We start from the raw sequence: 13,462 nt of genomic DNA, 5'->3' as shown, positions 1-13,462 counted from the left end.
AGATCACTCATTCTACCTTCAAAATCAAGCATAAACGCACCCTCAGAATGATCGATAGCTCTATCAAACTCTGAACGAAATAAACATCATTATACTTGTTCAGATATGAAGGCGTTAAACCTTGGCAGTGTTTATGAAAACGTAATTAAGTCCAACACATTTCACATTTCTGTTACTTATAACACAGAGCTAATAAGTGAATATAAGCATTGGATCTTTGTTGGGCACAGTTGTATTAAAAAAATCTGGTTGTTTACCTGTTAATTTCCGTAGCCCTATCACCACTGATCAAATACGATATGTTTTACGTCATTTCGACCCCTCCTTAAAATGATCAAGGGCTAACTTTAGCTCATCACTGCCTGCAGCTGAGTCATATATATAGAGCTGTTTTGTCAATAAACATTAACAGGTCTCCACACAACTGATGCTCTTTGTTTGTATGTAAATTGGGATAGATTGTCATAAGGTACTATGGCTTAATTGTACAATGTGCATTGAGATCGAAATCATTCTCAAACAAAAGGATTCATTCCCTTTCAGCACATGTTCTTAACTTCTCGCTAAAGTTTATTAATAAATAATGTTGCCACTAATTTATTCCTTGCATGCAGTGGCGTAGATCCTAATACTTAAAACCTATCATTCAGGGGGGGGGGGGATGATCTATTCATTCATATCCCCCTGAACAATAGGTATTAAGTAAGGATCTCCGCCACTGCTTGCATGCAATGTATCTCCACTACATGTGTACTACCTTAAACATTTGGCAAAGTCTGTTTTTCTTTTTTCTTTTTAATGACATTTCTTTTTTTTACCAGTAATTTGTGCAAGTATAGATTGTTGTGTGCCTGAACTTCTGAAGGAAGGGCTATCTACATGTAGTAGGAGCATTTCCTAGTGCACATACTAGTACACAAAATGTTCACAAATTTTGCCGGTGCTTCAGATTTGAGGAAGGTATAAAAAAAAAAATATTGATAGTGAACATTTGTAATGTGCAATATATGTCTGTCAAAATCGACACTCCTGGCCCATGCAGTTGGAAGAAAGGAGTATAATTGTGGGTATGCATGTACATGTACATCTATAAAGTATAATTCAAGAAAAAAAAAATCAAAATACTTCAGGACATCATTTTGAAATAGCGCCTTGAGCATTTAATTAAAATGGATAATGGCGCTATATAAATCTCATGTATTATTATTATTATAATAGAATTACTTACACACATGTATGTACGAACTGTCAAAATATATTAAGGTGTACACAATTGACAGTCATTTGGTTTACTATGATCCATTTCTTGATCAGTTTGTAATTTCTGGATTTCAAATCAGCAAAATTTCATATACCGGTACCATGCAGTACCTGCCAGTTTCTCATAAAACAGCGAATACAGCAACCTCATTATGCCCATGCCCTCAGCTCTGTATGTACACTAGGCCCATAAAACACCAGTAATTAAGACGTGATGATTATCAACTACCAGTCTCTTAAACAAAATGCCAAAGAAATTGAGTTCATGGACTAATAATGCCAACAGCCTTTTTTAGTTTTGGAGGAAAATCTATGACACGATTTTCCAGATGGAATTTCTTTACAATTGTCCATTATCCTTCTTCTTGTTAAATTATAAGTATTTGATTAACTTAGTAATACTTGTCAAAAATGTGTTCATCATTATTATATTGGTTTAATTGAAAACTGAATGTTATGCATATAACTTTACATGTAAATTCACAGTCCAGTTGTTCCACTATTTCTTTGATATTAATTGAAGAGTACTGAAGAAAACATATATGTTTTGATTTAAACAGGATGGTTTCTTATACAGCTGCAAGCACAAATTGAATGGCACATAAGTCATGTCCATTCTATCATTAATAAAGGACATTGTAATGATCCAAAATGGAATATATATTTTACAAACTGTTAAACAGAGAAAAATAGACATATTACATAAATAATTATACTCTATAACACTCAATCAAAAGGGAGCCTCAGAAAACGAAAAGCTTCAAAAGGTCTACAAAAATTATATACCCTACAACCTGTAAGCAAAAAGAAACATTGTCTTTCAAAAGTTACCTGTAACTTAATAGAAGAGAATCCACAAAACACATCCAACCAATCAAAAGATAGATATCAATGCAGTAAAACAAAAATGAACAAAACAGATGAAAGGTGCCAGGATCCTGTGGAACTGCATGTAAGTAGTAGGTCCACGATGTAAGCCTCACAAACTTAATAATCACTCCCGACTTAATTCTCTCCTGTGATAAGCTTTACATTAGTGGTTAAAACCTGAAAAACCTTACGCCTCACGGTTGAATGGAGTCAGCTTCATACCCGTGTAGATAAACCTATCATGCACAGGGCCAGGGTAACTATTTTCTTTGTCGCTGGTATGTCCCGGCACTGTTTGGTCGATTCGCACGACTGAGCTTTGTGGAGCAATCGTGACTATTTGTAAAGTTACAACACACCCACCTTCCCATCAGTCAAGCAGCTAACGGTTAAATATTTGTGCATAAAATATGCAGACAAAAACTTATAATCTTCCATATATATGTGTGAGTTCTGCAGAGTATTACCAAAATAATGGCAACCAAGTAGAATCTAGGTGCTGCTCGATCATGGCATGTTTGTGGTAGAAAAAAAATGTGCAAATTTCTTTACAACAATAATTGCTCTTTCCCAGGAACGAGGTAATTGATCCCTGTATAAAACCTATTAGAATAATACAATTTTGTGAGCCCTGTGCTTTTTGCTTTTTTGGACGCGTAAGTATCGATATAACGAGAGAGAAAGTAGGAGGGGGAGGGGGAGGGGGGGGGGGAGGGTAGGCGCTGACCGGCTGTGCCCCTCTTCAATCTGCCACAAGCTGATCGATGCAGGTCCTGTCATCCAAAATTTGATTTTTGTTTTTGTGCCCTCTCCCCCTTCCAGAAGCCCAGGCCACCCCCTCATTTGCAACAGTAGGGACTTTTCGATTCGCACGTTCATAAGTGGACTGCGACGTATGCGGTCATTTTTAAGCAGGGTTGACGAGGCACGCTGACTGTTGTTCGTTACCTTTTCGATTTTAAACAACTACGACGCTCGCTTAGTGAGCGCGAAATTTGATCGAATAGCTAAAGATATAACACCAAATTCGGTGCATGGCACTGTTCTCAAAAATTATGCTGCAACAGATTAGCGTTGCATAAATAAAATGTGTTCATTTTATGAATTATTCTGCTTAGTGAGCGCGAAATTTGATCGAAAAGCTAAAGATTCAACACACCAAATTTGGTGCATGGGACTGATCTCAAAAATTATGCTGCAACAGATTGGCGATGCACAAATAAAATGTGTTCATTTTATGAATTATTCTACAACAATTTTGATCTAAGGGAAATTACAGACACGAAAATGTTTTAATTTAAGATAGTTCATGCTTCCACCACTCTCTGGTTCTAGAATTAGGTCAATTAATGGGTCCATTTTGTGACTTCAATGTGATGTTTCGTGCCTACAAAAGATTGCCTATGAACATGTATCGTCACAGTTTGCGAACGACGGCAAAACAAGGGCGAACGCGTTCGAGAATTCTGCTACTAACGATGAGCTCGTCGAAGCCCATGCGCACTGCTTCAAAAGTGACCGCATACGTCGCAGTCCACTAGTGGACGTGCAAATCGAAAAGTCCCTATTACATGTAGCTGCATTTAGAATGTAAACATAAAATCATAGATTTTTCTCACATATATTCCAGTGTTTTTCGCCGCTAGTTGTTTAGCAAATACCGGCAAACAACAACAAAATCAACCACTGGAGTGTGACTTTCTCTAATGCACGCCTGCCGAAGTTTCACTGATTTTTGCAGTGTAAATTTATGTAAACTCCGGTAAGATAGTGATTTTTGCTCACGTGACTCTCTCGTCGCCTTTGAGCTAACGCAATAATGCATGCAGGGCACTGACGAGTGGTGCACACGCACTACTCACCAAAGAATTGATATGAGCAAACTCTGACATTTTTTAATGGGTTTTTGTCCGGCCGTAGTGTAAATGGTAGTCCAAATATCAACAATTTTTTTTCAAAATGGTGTTTGGGATCTGTTAAATGGGCTTAATGACATATTTTCCTAAGTAGTTCAAACAAAAATTGGATCAGCCGGGCTCTCAAACTGAACAAGTCTTTATCCTTGCCCTTTTATAATCTCTTTTGTTTAAATCTACCTTGGTTTAAGCTGATATAAAGCATTGTTCATGTGCTGTACAATGAACGGGAAAAAGATTGAGAAAGCAGTTAGGCAGTTAGAGCTGTAATCAGCGTAATGCTCAGTCAAAAGTATATAATTTGACAGACATGAGTGCAATAACCTAATGTATAAGAGATCCTTTATTATTGTTTAAACACCACACCCTACTTAGTCACTATTACTATCTACTAAAAGTGCCATTAATAGGGGGAGCTTTAATCAAAAAAGAATATTTCAAACATTCCAAGACTTCAACTTAACAATAAACAAATATCAGTTTGAAAAACCCTGACATTATTTTTAAATTTTTTTTTAAAACACCTACATGTACATAATGTACATATAACATGATACAGTTTAGTCCGAATCATGATACGTGTACACTGAACAAAAAACAGAAAAGAAAATGAATGTGCTTGCCATCAATACCAACTTAGGGCGCGTTCATGCTTGATTTTGAAGGCAGAATGAGCGATTTGTAACGCTCATCGTAAACGCTCATCGTAATCGCAGTTCCACGGTGCACTGTTCATGCTCACTTCTCCAGGCAATTCTCCTTGGGTGGCCTTCAGCTGGATTCGCAAACCTGTGTGCGCATGCTACGTAGACCCACTAGAGGTCAGTGCGTTGACCCCATTTAAACGCGTTTACAAATTGTAAACGCATCTTTTTGTAAGTTTACGATCAGCGATCGTGATCGCCGTTTTTCGGTGATTCTACAAAAGTGAGCATGAACGCAATCGTGTTTTAAACTAAACGCGTAACAGATGCCTGATTCTGGCCGTCAAAATCAAGCATGAACGCGCCCTTATACCCTTTTCTAACTGCACCGATTTTCATCGGATGCATCCGGACGCATCCGATGAAAGTAGCAGTTAGAAATCAACAGAGGAGAAAAAGGCGATTAAATAGCCGATGAAAAGAAGAGAAATAGGCGATTAAATTCTCCTGCTCAAGAGCAGGAGAAATTCTCATTCTATCGGAGTGACACCGATGAAACGTGCAGTTAGAAAACGTTCGGGAGAAAAAGGCGATTAAAACAGCGATTAAAATGGTCAAAGATCGCAGTATACGCACGCTTTATCGTAACCAGCTGTGTTTGTTGACTTATGGTTGAACATGCTGCATGCTAGCTAGATGGAGCGCGGCCTTAATAATTACGCAATAATTCTTCACTTCCGGCAAGGGCTCGCCACAGCGAGTGAATTTCACCGGCAGTTAGAAAACGACAGGGGGAAAACTGCGGTTTCACCTTTGTTTACATAAGGAAAATTCAATCGGTATTTTCATCGGTGTGACTCCGATAGAGTGCAGTTAGAAAAAGGTATTAGAAACATATGGGGTGAGAATGTGGATGGTGATTAATACTGTGACAATCAAGTGCAAGTATACAAGCACCTGCTGACATGGGCTAGACATGTGGGCTCACAATAAACACTTCAAGTCAAAAGAGAGAAGAGAGAGAACAAAATCATTACACAAGAGAGTTTATTTCTCTTTAAAGGTAAAGGCCAGTTTTGGAAACGCCCCAATTTCAAAAAATGAAATGGAAGCTCTCATTACCAATCATGTGAAAGAATATGTTTTGACTAATACATGATGATAACAAATTTGCCGGGAAACCGCCTACTAATTCATATATGTGGTAAATTTGTTTCTCTCATGGTCTGTGAGAGATATAGGGTAGTCCCATATACATCTTTCTGTGTATAGTGCTTGTAACTTTACAAAGAATGGACCAAATTTCTTATCATTTTGATGATTCCAGAACCTTGCAGATGCTAGATGCTAGATGCTCAACCTTTTATGATCGATTCCACAACGTTTCTTTCACAATGCAATCGCAAACCATAACTGGTAAACATAAAGTCCCACTGCACTACTTATAGCTACTAATTGCGCCCTCTATATACCGGTACATTTGTAGCAAAAAATGCCTAAGCTGTGACCGTTGGCCCCCCATGATCCCCTTTTTCTTATGTTAATTGAGAGCTTATTTGCTGAGATAAACCACCTGTCAGTGACCATGCAGGGTCTTATAGAGTACCTAAGCTGTGCTTTTTTCATTTTCCGAAAGAGCATCAAAATTAATGTCCAAATATGAGTATATGACCATCTGAATAAAAGGATTTCCTATAGGAGCTCAGTGTTATTTTTCTCTGGCTCCTAATGTTATAAACCAGAGCAAAATAACACTGAGTTCCGATAGGAAATCTTTTTATTCAGATGGTCATATCCCAGCCAATACTTAACATATTCAATTGGCCTTCAACATTTGGACATTATTCACCACTCTAAAGGCCTATACATTTTCGTTTTTGTAATCTTGAACATTCAGTGTGAGTTTTGTTGGATTCTGTGATAATTTATTTTTTATCATTACCAGAACTCAAACATAATCTGCAAACGAGTGCATTCGCAATTCCGCATGGTCCCTACTACTAGTACAAGACAACTTTGAAACTTAAAATCATGTCCATCTTTAAAGATAAACTTGAGTACTGGTAATGCAATTGCATTGTGAAAGAAATGGTGTGGAATGGATCAGAAAAGTTGATCATATAGCATGTAAGTAATGGTGTGTAATGCAAGGTTCTAGAGTCATCAAAATCATCATAAATTTGGCAGAGTCTTGGTAATTAGTAACAATCACTTACACAGATAGATGTATATGGGACAACACACATGTGTCGGGGCTAGTACTACCCTGATTTCCTTATCTTTCTATGCTCATTACTCAGCCAGTATACATTTTCTTCCAAAATTGTTTGGCACATGACATTTAATTGTAATCTTGAGCATTCAGTGTAAGTTTCGTTAGATTCTGTGAGAATTCATTTTCTTTTTTTTACCAGAACTCAAGTTTATCTTTAAGTTAACAGGCTGTCATGTGAACCTCACTATCCCAAAGCACTATGGATGCATCCGACTGGTAATAACATATTCCCAGTATAATATCAAATGTCAACATCATTATCAGTGAGTCACATCCAGAATGAGATTGTATCACTTGTGAGCATTGGAATTCTATTATCAAAGATGAAGTTGAGTTCTGGTCATGCGATTGCATTGTGAAAGAAACGGTGTGGAATCGACCAGAAAAGGTTGATCATCTAGCATATAAGAAATTGTGTGTATTGCAAGGTTCTGGAATCATCAAAATGACAAGATGTATTTGGGACTACACGAACACGTGGCGTAAAAATCCTACCCCCGAGTTTTACGATGTTACATGACATATTCGGAGCCACCAAGTATCACGCATTAGGCGTGACATCACGCATTTCGAGGGTCTGAAAATGCTCTTGCGCACGATGCGTGCGCTAGATTTGAAAATTTCACGCATTGCCGATCTTTGAACTTGGCGTCTCTGCATATTTAGAATATGAAGGCATTTGAAGAGCCATGCTTTTCAAAGAACATGTCTTATCTGATGTTCTTCCCACACTTGCATAATAAGAATGATAACGCTCACAAATTATTTTTCACCTCTTCCCAGAACTCAACCTTCTCTATACATGTAAGTCATAACACCTTGCGGGACCAATTGAGGGGGTCTCTGTCTAGTCAAATATATTGGCTTACCAATACTACCGGTAATTTGAATCATTGGGTCATCAGTTGGGTGGTTGCGTCACCCAACCATTTGTGAAAACATGACCCTTTACTAACAAAGTGTGGGGGGGGGGGGGTTATGTTTGTGAAATAAACCCCTCTCATTTACAAATAGTCTGGTCCAAATTACATGACACTTTGTGAAAACCCTATGGCAAATCAACAAGAGGTCGCATGATCTTCTTATTTTTTTTTCACAAAATGTTGTGTAATGCGACCACCCGACCAGATGAAGGGACCTTACATGTATGATTCGAAGTAAGCCCATTATAACTCAGAGCCGTTAAGACTGACACAGGGCTGTCAACTTTGGGTAACTGCTTCGAAGGAGGTCATATGCAAATTTTTGTTTTGCTCAACGGCAGTGATTTTTTCAAGGGGGGGGGGTATTTGAAAATCGCGCCGAAAATTTTGCAACGACTCAGCCAGCCGCTGAGTTAAGGAAAGGGCACAATTGAGATTAATTCTTTCAGCAAGTCAGAACTTTGTTCAAAATAAATCTCTTCAACATGGAGCCCCTACTTGCTTTGAATTTACATTGCATAAAAGTACAATATATTGTCTCTCCATTACCAACAAATTCCAAAACCAAATTGTAAACCTTTTTAATGTATTGACACAATTTATACCCCCTGCACCCTAAATCATTCAGTATATATTCAGTATAAATATTATTATAAAAGAAACTATTTAAAAAAAACTTACTCTTTCATTACAGTCTAATCAATCTGACAATATACATGTAGTACCTTATCTAATTTTATGAGAATTACAGGGTCACTATATTTAGGCTTCCCTTGTAATACAACCAATTCAATAAACACGCACTACCAGCATATACAGTGTACATGTACCACAGGTTCAGCAATACAAATTAGAAATTCAATACACCAGTACCTACATGTACAGGTGTATGTAGGAAGCAAGAGATCCACATGTGATATGACGTCAATTCATTGCTGAGAATTGCTCTGAATCTATCTTACCTAAGGAGGGTACCTCCCATCCTCATGCCTCAGTTACACTGCCAAACCAGTCGGCAAGCAACAGACTCTAATTTGACACTTTAATTACCACAATTCTTAAAGCTTTGAGTAAAGGTCTGTCACTCTGCCAGTCTCTCAATAGCTGCATTCACACTGCAAACAATAAAATCATCAATTTTTCTCTTATTCCGGTGTTTAAAACCCATTAAAAACGTTGAAGTTGGCTCATACCAATTTCGTGGGTAAGTAGTGCTTGTGCGACACTCCTAGGTACCCTTCTTGTGTTAGCACGGAAGCATCAGGGACCTTAAAATCAGTGAAACTTCGGCATGCATTGTTGTGTTTGCCAACTTTGCCATTAGTTGCAGCAACTACCGGCAAACACAATGAAAAAAATAGAATAGAAACAAAATCCACCTCTGGAGAGGGTTTTCATTAAACGCCTGCGGGAGAAGTTTCACTGATTTTTGCGATGTAAATGCAAACTTTGGTAAGATGACGATTTTTGGTCATGTGACTCTCCCCGCTTTCCTTCCGTGCTAATGCATGCAGGGTACCGACAAGTGGCACATGCACACAACTCTCAAAAAAATTGGTATGAGCAAACTTCAACGTTTTTTTTTTTAATGGGTTTTTCCAGTAGTGTGAATGTTGTCCAAAAAAATGAAGTTTTCAAAATGGTGTTTGGGAAAGTGTAAATGGGCCTTCTGTGTCGGTCCGGAGTAGACAGACCCGTCGGTGTGACTGAGGTTTAATGAATGCAACAGTGACCTTCTATCCTACTGTGTGAACCACCTGTCATATATATAGTCCAGCCTATAGTTACAGTGTTTTCACTGGTAACCTGACGTGTATTCACAAAACAAATTTATCAAAGAAAGGTTATGAAATACACTGTAAATGTGTTAACATGTGTGGGTGTGTGTTTGTGTGTGTGAGTTTGATATTTTGTTTGCTGTGCTTGAGTTTTTAACATGATTACATGTTACGTAATTTTGTTTTAAGATTATTCAACCTCCTGGTGATACTACTACTACTACTAGTGATAATAAATAATAACAACAAAAACAATGTGATGATGATGATAATATTGATAAAAATAATAATAACAATAATAATAATAATAATAATAAAATCTATTCATGAAGTGCTGCTACTTCTCACAATGTACATAACTTGTACAAATTTTACTGCGCTCTAGTGAAAAACTCCTGAGAATGCTACATTGGTGACACATGACTAACCTACCAGTATTTAAAAGCTTCTGACAAAAGGGGTCTTCAATAAAGGGTCTTCAATCAATCTTCGATCAGGCTTATCTTATGGCATTTGGAACATTATTCCAAAGCTTTGAACAGGTGAACCTCTCCATACACGCGGGGCACCAGCCGCACCACTAGACCTGTTATATTGGACGGCCGGGGGGTGTCTTAATTACAAGATCTGCCAGCAAGATGACCAGAAAATATCAACACGCCAATTGAGAGGGAAAATTTAAAAACAATACAAAACACAGACAAAGCATTTTGATGGGGATTGTCAAAATTCCCAAGCAATACCACATAAATTTTACTACTCATTGCAAGGTGGTCAGAATCAATTTTCGTATCAAAGACTAATAGCATTGAGAGCCTCTTTTTTTTAATTGAATGTACAATGAAATACAGTATCTGTTATCACACATAATCAGGCTTTATCACAAGCCTTGGAAAGTGGTGACAGAGATTTGAAATGAACGGGTGGCAGTCTACCGCATCAAATATTGTCCCAAACCAGCCATGCAAGAATCATTAAATTGGCCTGCATGCTGTGCTGACTGTCTCTATTAAATTGACAACCCATCCTTATATTCGTACAGAGCTGAAACAGCTTAATTAACATACATGTATTGTACATACTGTATGGGTACCATACCTGCACACACTCTCCAATATGAATCAATGACGCATTGTTAGCATTCATGATACAAACTAAAGAATAATGCTCTGTGTTAAATATCATTTTACAATTGTTGGGGTTAGACAGAAATTGTAGTTGTTCCTATTTTTTTTAGGGGGGGGGGAGGGGAGGGCACCAGGTATCTGCCCTTTAACAGGGAAGGTGGAATAATATGGACATGTAAACATTGCCATTTTGAAATTGATTCTTCTTGGCTCTCATTCATATGAAAAATGATCACATGTAGCAAAATAAATTACAACAAAATACAACAACAAAAATACAAGAGAATAATCTTTGATAATGACCTTCTGAATGGCTTTATCTGGTCTTCATATTCCGCTGGTTGAATTTCTCTAGTAATACTTTATTATATAAACAATGAATTTAAGTGAGTACACCAGGGCACTCCTACCATTGTTAAAATAAACTCATTGAAAATTAGTCCAAAAATAGGAACAAACAAAAACAGTAAAGAAAATATATGACTATTTTGAAGGCTGAATATAATTTTCATCTAGGTATCTTTTGTTCCAAATCCTTAGCCTAAAAAATAGGTTTTGAGGGTCCATTTTTTATGTTTTTTCCATAAGTAATTAGAAGGAAAATAGTCTAGATTCCTAAGAAATACCACAAAAATAGAGATAAAGTAACAAAAGAAAAAAAATTCGCTGTGAAAAAGGATCAGGCTAGTGCCTAGTTCGGAAATGTTAATATAATTATACATGTACTTTTATATTCCTATTGCATCATGGGTAGTCACTAATCTGGGGCAGGGGTAAGCAGATACTTCTCTTGAAAATAGTTTACCATTAAATTAAATATCCATCAACTTGGTACTTCATTTTTTAAAGAATTTTTTTAGAAAGATTTTTATATTATAATTTCAATATAAAGAACATAACATTTTTGCAAAACCAAAATGAAACACCCAACTCTTGACTTCTCTCACTCGACACCGCAAATTCATCAACTGTATCTTGGTCATTCTTTGAGGTTTGGGGCAAATAATATGACAATGTCCCAGTTGTCCCAGAAATGGGCTAGGATACGATGGCCGTACGCCGTAGAGCGGTTCCACGGCAGAGCCCTGTCCAGTTTCAGCTGCTTCTCTTCAAAAATTTTGCTCACTATTTTTTTTTTAATCAGAGTTACATGGACATCACAACATTACATGAACTTAGGATCTATTTTTATTTCTATTCACTCATGAGAGTACTTCTTCTTCATTTTCTTCTTCCAGTTGAGTACCTGCATCTAAATAGAGTATTTATAGTTGGCTACACTATAGATGCTTTATGCTAAACTCAATTTGAACAAACATTGTTATAGTTGAAATGTCGTAAAATAACAATACAAATACGAAAACCACAACGAGAAGAGATGCGTTGATGACAATGTAATGTTAATGCCATCGACATATCGGCGCCGCGGCTAGCTTCGTACCAAGCCTACCACTACTACCACCACCACCAGCCCAGTGGACCGGGCGACACAAACCCCACCTTTCGATCTGTCGATTGTCAACAATGCAGTGTATCGGCCTGATATAATCACAAACTCACAGTCACTCACATTCACATGACTGGCAAGATAGAATATATAATGCTCTACAAGTTTTGCTTATTGCTCCAATTATTATTCGAGTGCTCATCAATATATGTTATACTTACTTATGCACTGGAGAGTTCAAATATCTGCAAAATTCTTCTTTTGGGAGATCGAAAATTATAGATTGTGTCAAGCTGGCCGCCGGTGAATGGTATGGCGCCATACAAAAATGCAGACGAGTTCTACGTCGCGATATCGATGGCTCTGTACTGTACACTCGCAACTGTGTGAATGCATGATAACATGGTAAACGCCCAGATTATGATCTTTTATTAGATAGATTTAGATTTGTTTCAATAATGTGCCCCGGTCAGGCGCGTACACAGGGGGGAGGGGGGGGGGGGGTTATCCCCCCTTGGTATTTTTATGTGTGTAAACCCCCCCCCCCCCCCATCACCCCCCCCCTAAACCCCCCCTTGGAATTTTTTTTTTTTAATTATTTAAAAAAAAAATTAAAAAATATTCCCATGGCTGACCTAAAAAGGTGACCTTACCCCCCCCCCCCCCCCCCCCCCCCCCAACGGAGCCAAATGTCAAAGTTTCAAATTTCGAGACCAAAAAAAAAAAAAAAAAAGTGACTCGCACTGCTGAAATAATGTCATTTGCAGTGGCGGATCTAGGGGTGGGGTGGGGGTGGGGGTTCGGCGGTTTACCCCCCCCCCCCCCCCCTGGGCGGCCAACACAGTGAAACAGACAGAAAACAAGGAAAAATAGTAAAACGGCGCGATTTTAGGAAACAAATTTGGCCACCCCCCCCCCCCCCCCCTTTGGAAAAAGCTACATCCGCCCCTGCTTTGGCAAGACATTGATCTACATTTGCCACTCTCCACCCAGGTGTTAAATGGGTACCCGGTAGGATGCAAAATTTGATGTGGTTAGATAAGCAAGTGTGCGCTTGTAAAAATGACGCCTGGCTGGAATGCTCCCTAGGGAGTGGAGAATGTGCATACATTGTGTGCGGGTAAGCCTGAATACGATGTACGGGGTAATAATATATATCTGTAAAGCACTTTGAGAGGGCATGAGGTCCTGAAATGCGCTAAGAAGGAACCATTATTATTAT

At 38.1% G+C, this 13,462-nt stretch overlaps 1 protein-coding gene across 9 annotated transcripts in view; it reads right to left on the bottom strand.

Moving 5' to 3' along the window:
• The window catches only part of LOC752828, an 80,891-nt gene extending 68,272 nt beyond the window's left edge, over positions 1-12,619 (bottom strand). For 7 of the 9 annotated variants that reach the window (XM_030994706.1, XM_030994703.1, XM_030994705.1 and 4 more), the window contains exon 1: positions 12,462-12,619. The gene's annotated coding sequence lies outside the window, so the exon portion shown is untranslated. Of the gene's footprint in view, positions 1-2,091; positions 2,312-12,461 lie in introns of those variants that run through there. The other 2 variants (XM_030994713.1, XM_030994704.1) reach the window with 2 other exon arrangements.
• Between the last annotated feature and the right edge of the window lie 843 nt (positions 12,620-13,462).

Source organism: Strongylocentrotus purpuratus, unplaced genomic scaffold (genome assembly GCF_000002235.5).
Source record: "Strongylocentrotus purpuratus isolate Spur 01 unplaced genomic scaffold, Spur_5.0 spur5_scaffold_21, whole genome shotgun sequence".
In the NCBI taxonomy this organism is placed as follows: Eukaryota; Metazoa; Echinodermata; class Echinoidea; order Camarodonta; family Strongylocentrotidae; genus Strongylocentrotus; species Strongylocentrotus purpuratus.
This window is presented reverse-complemented; position numbering and strand designations above follow the sequence as displayed.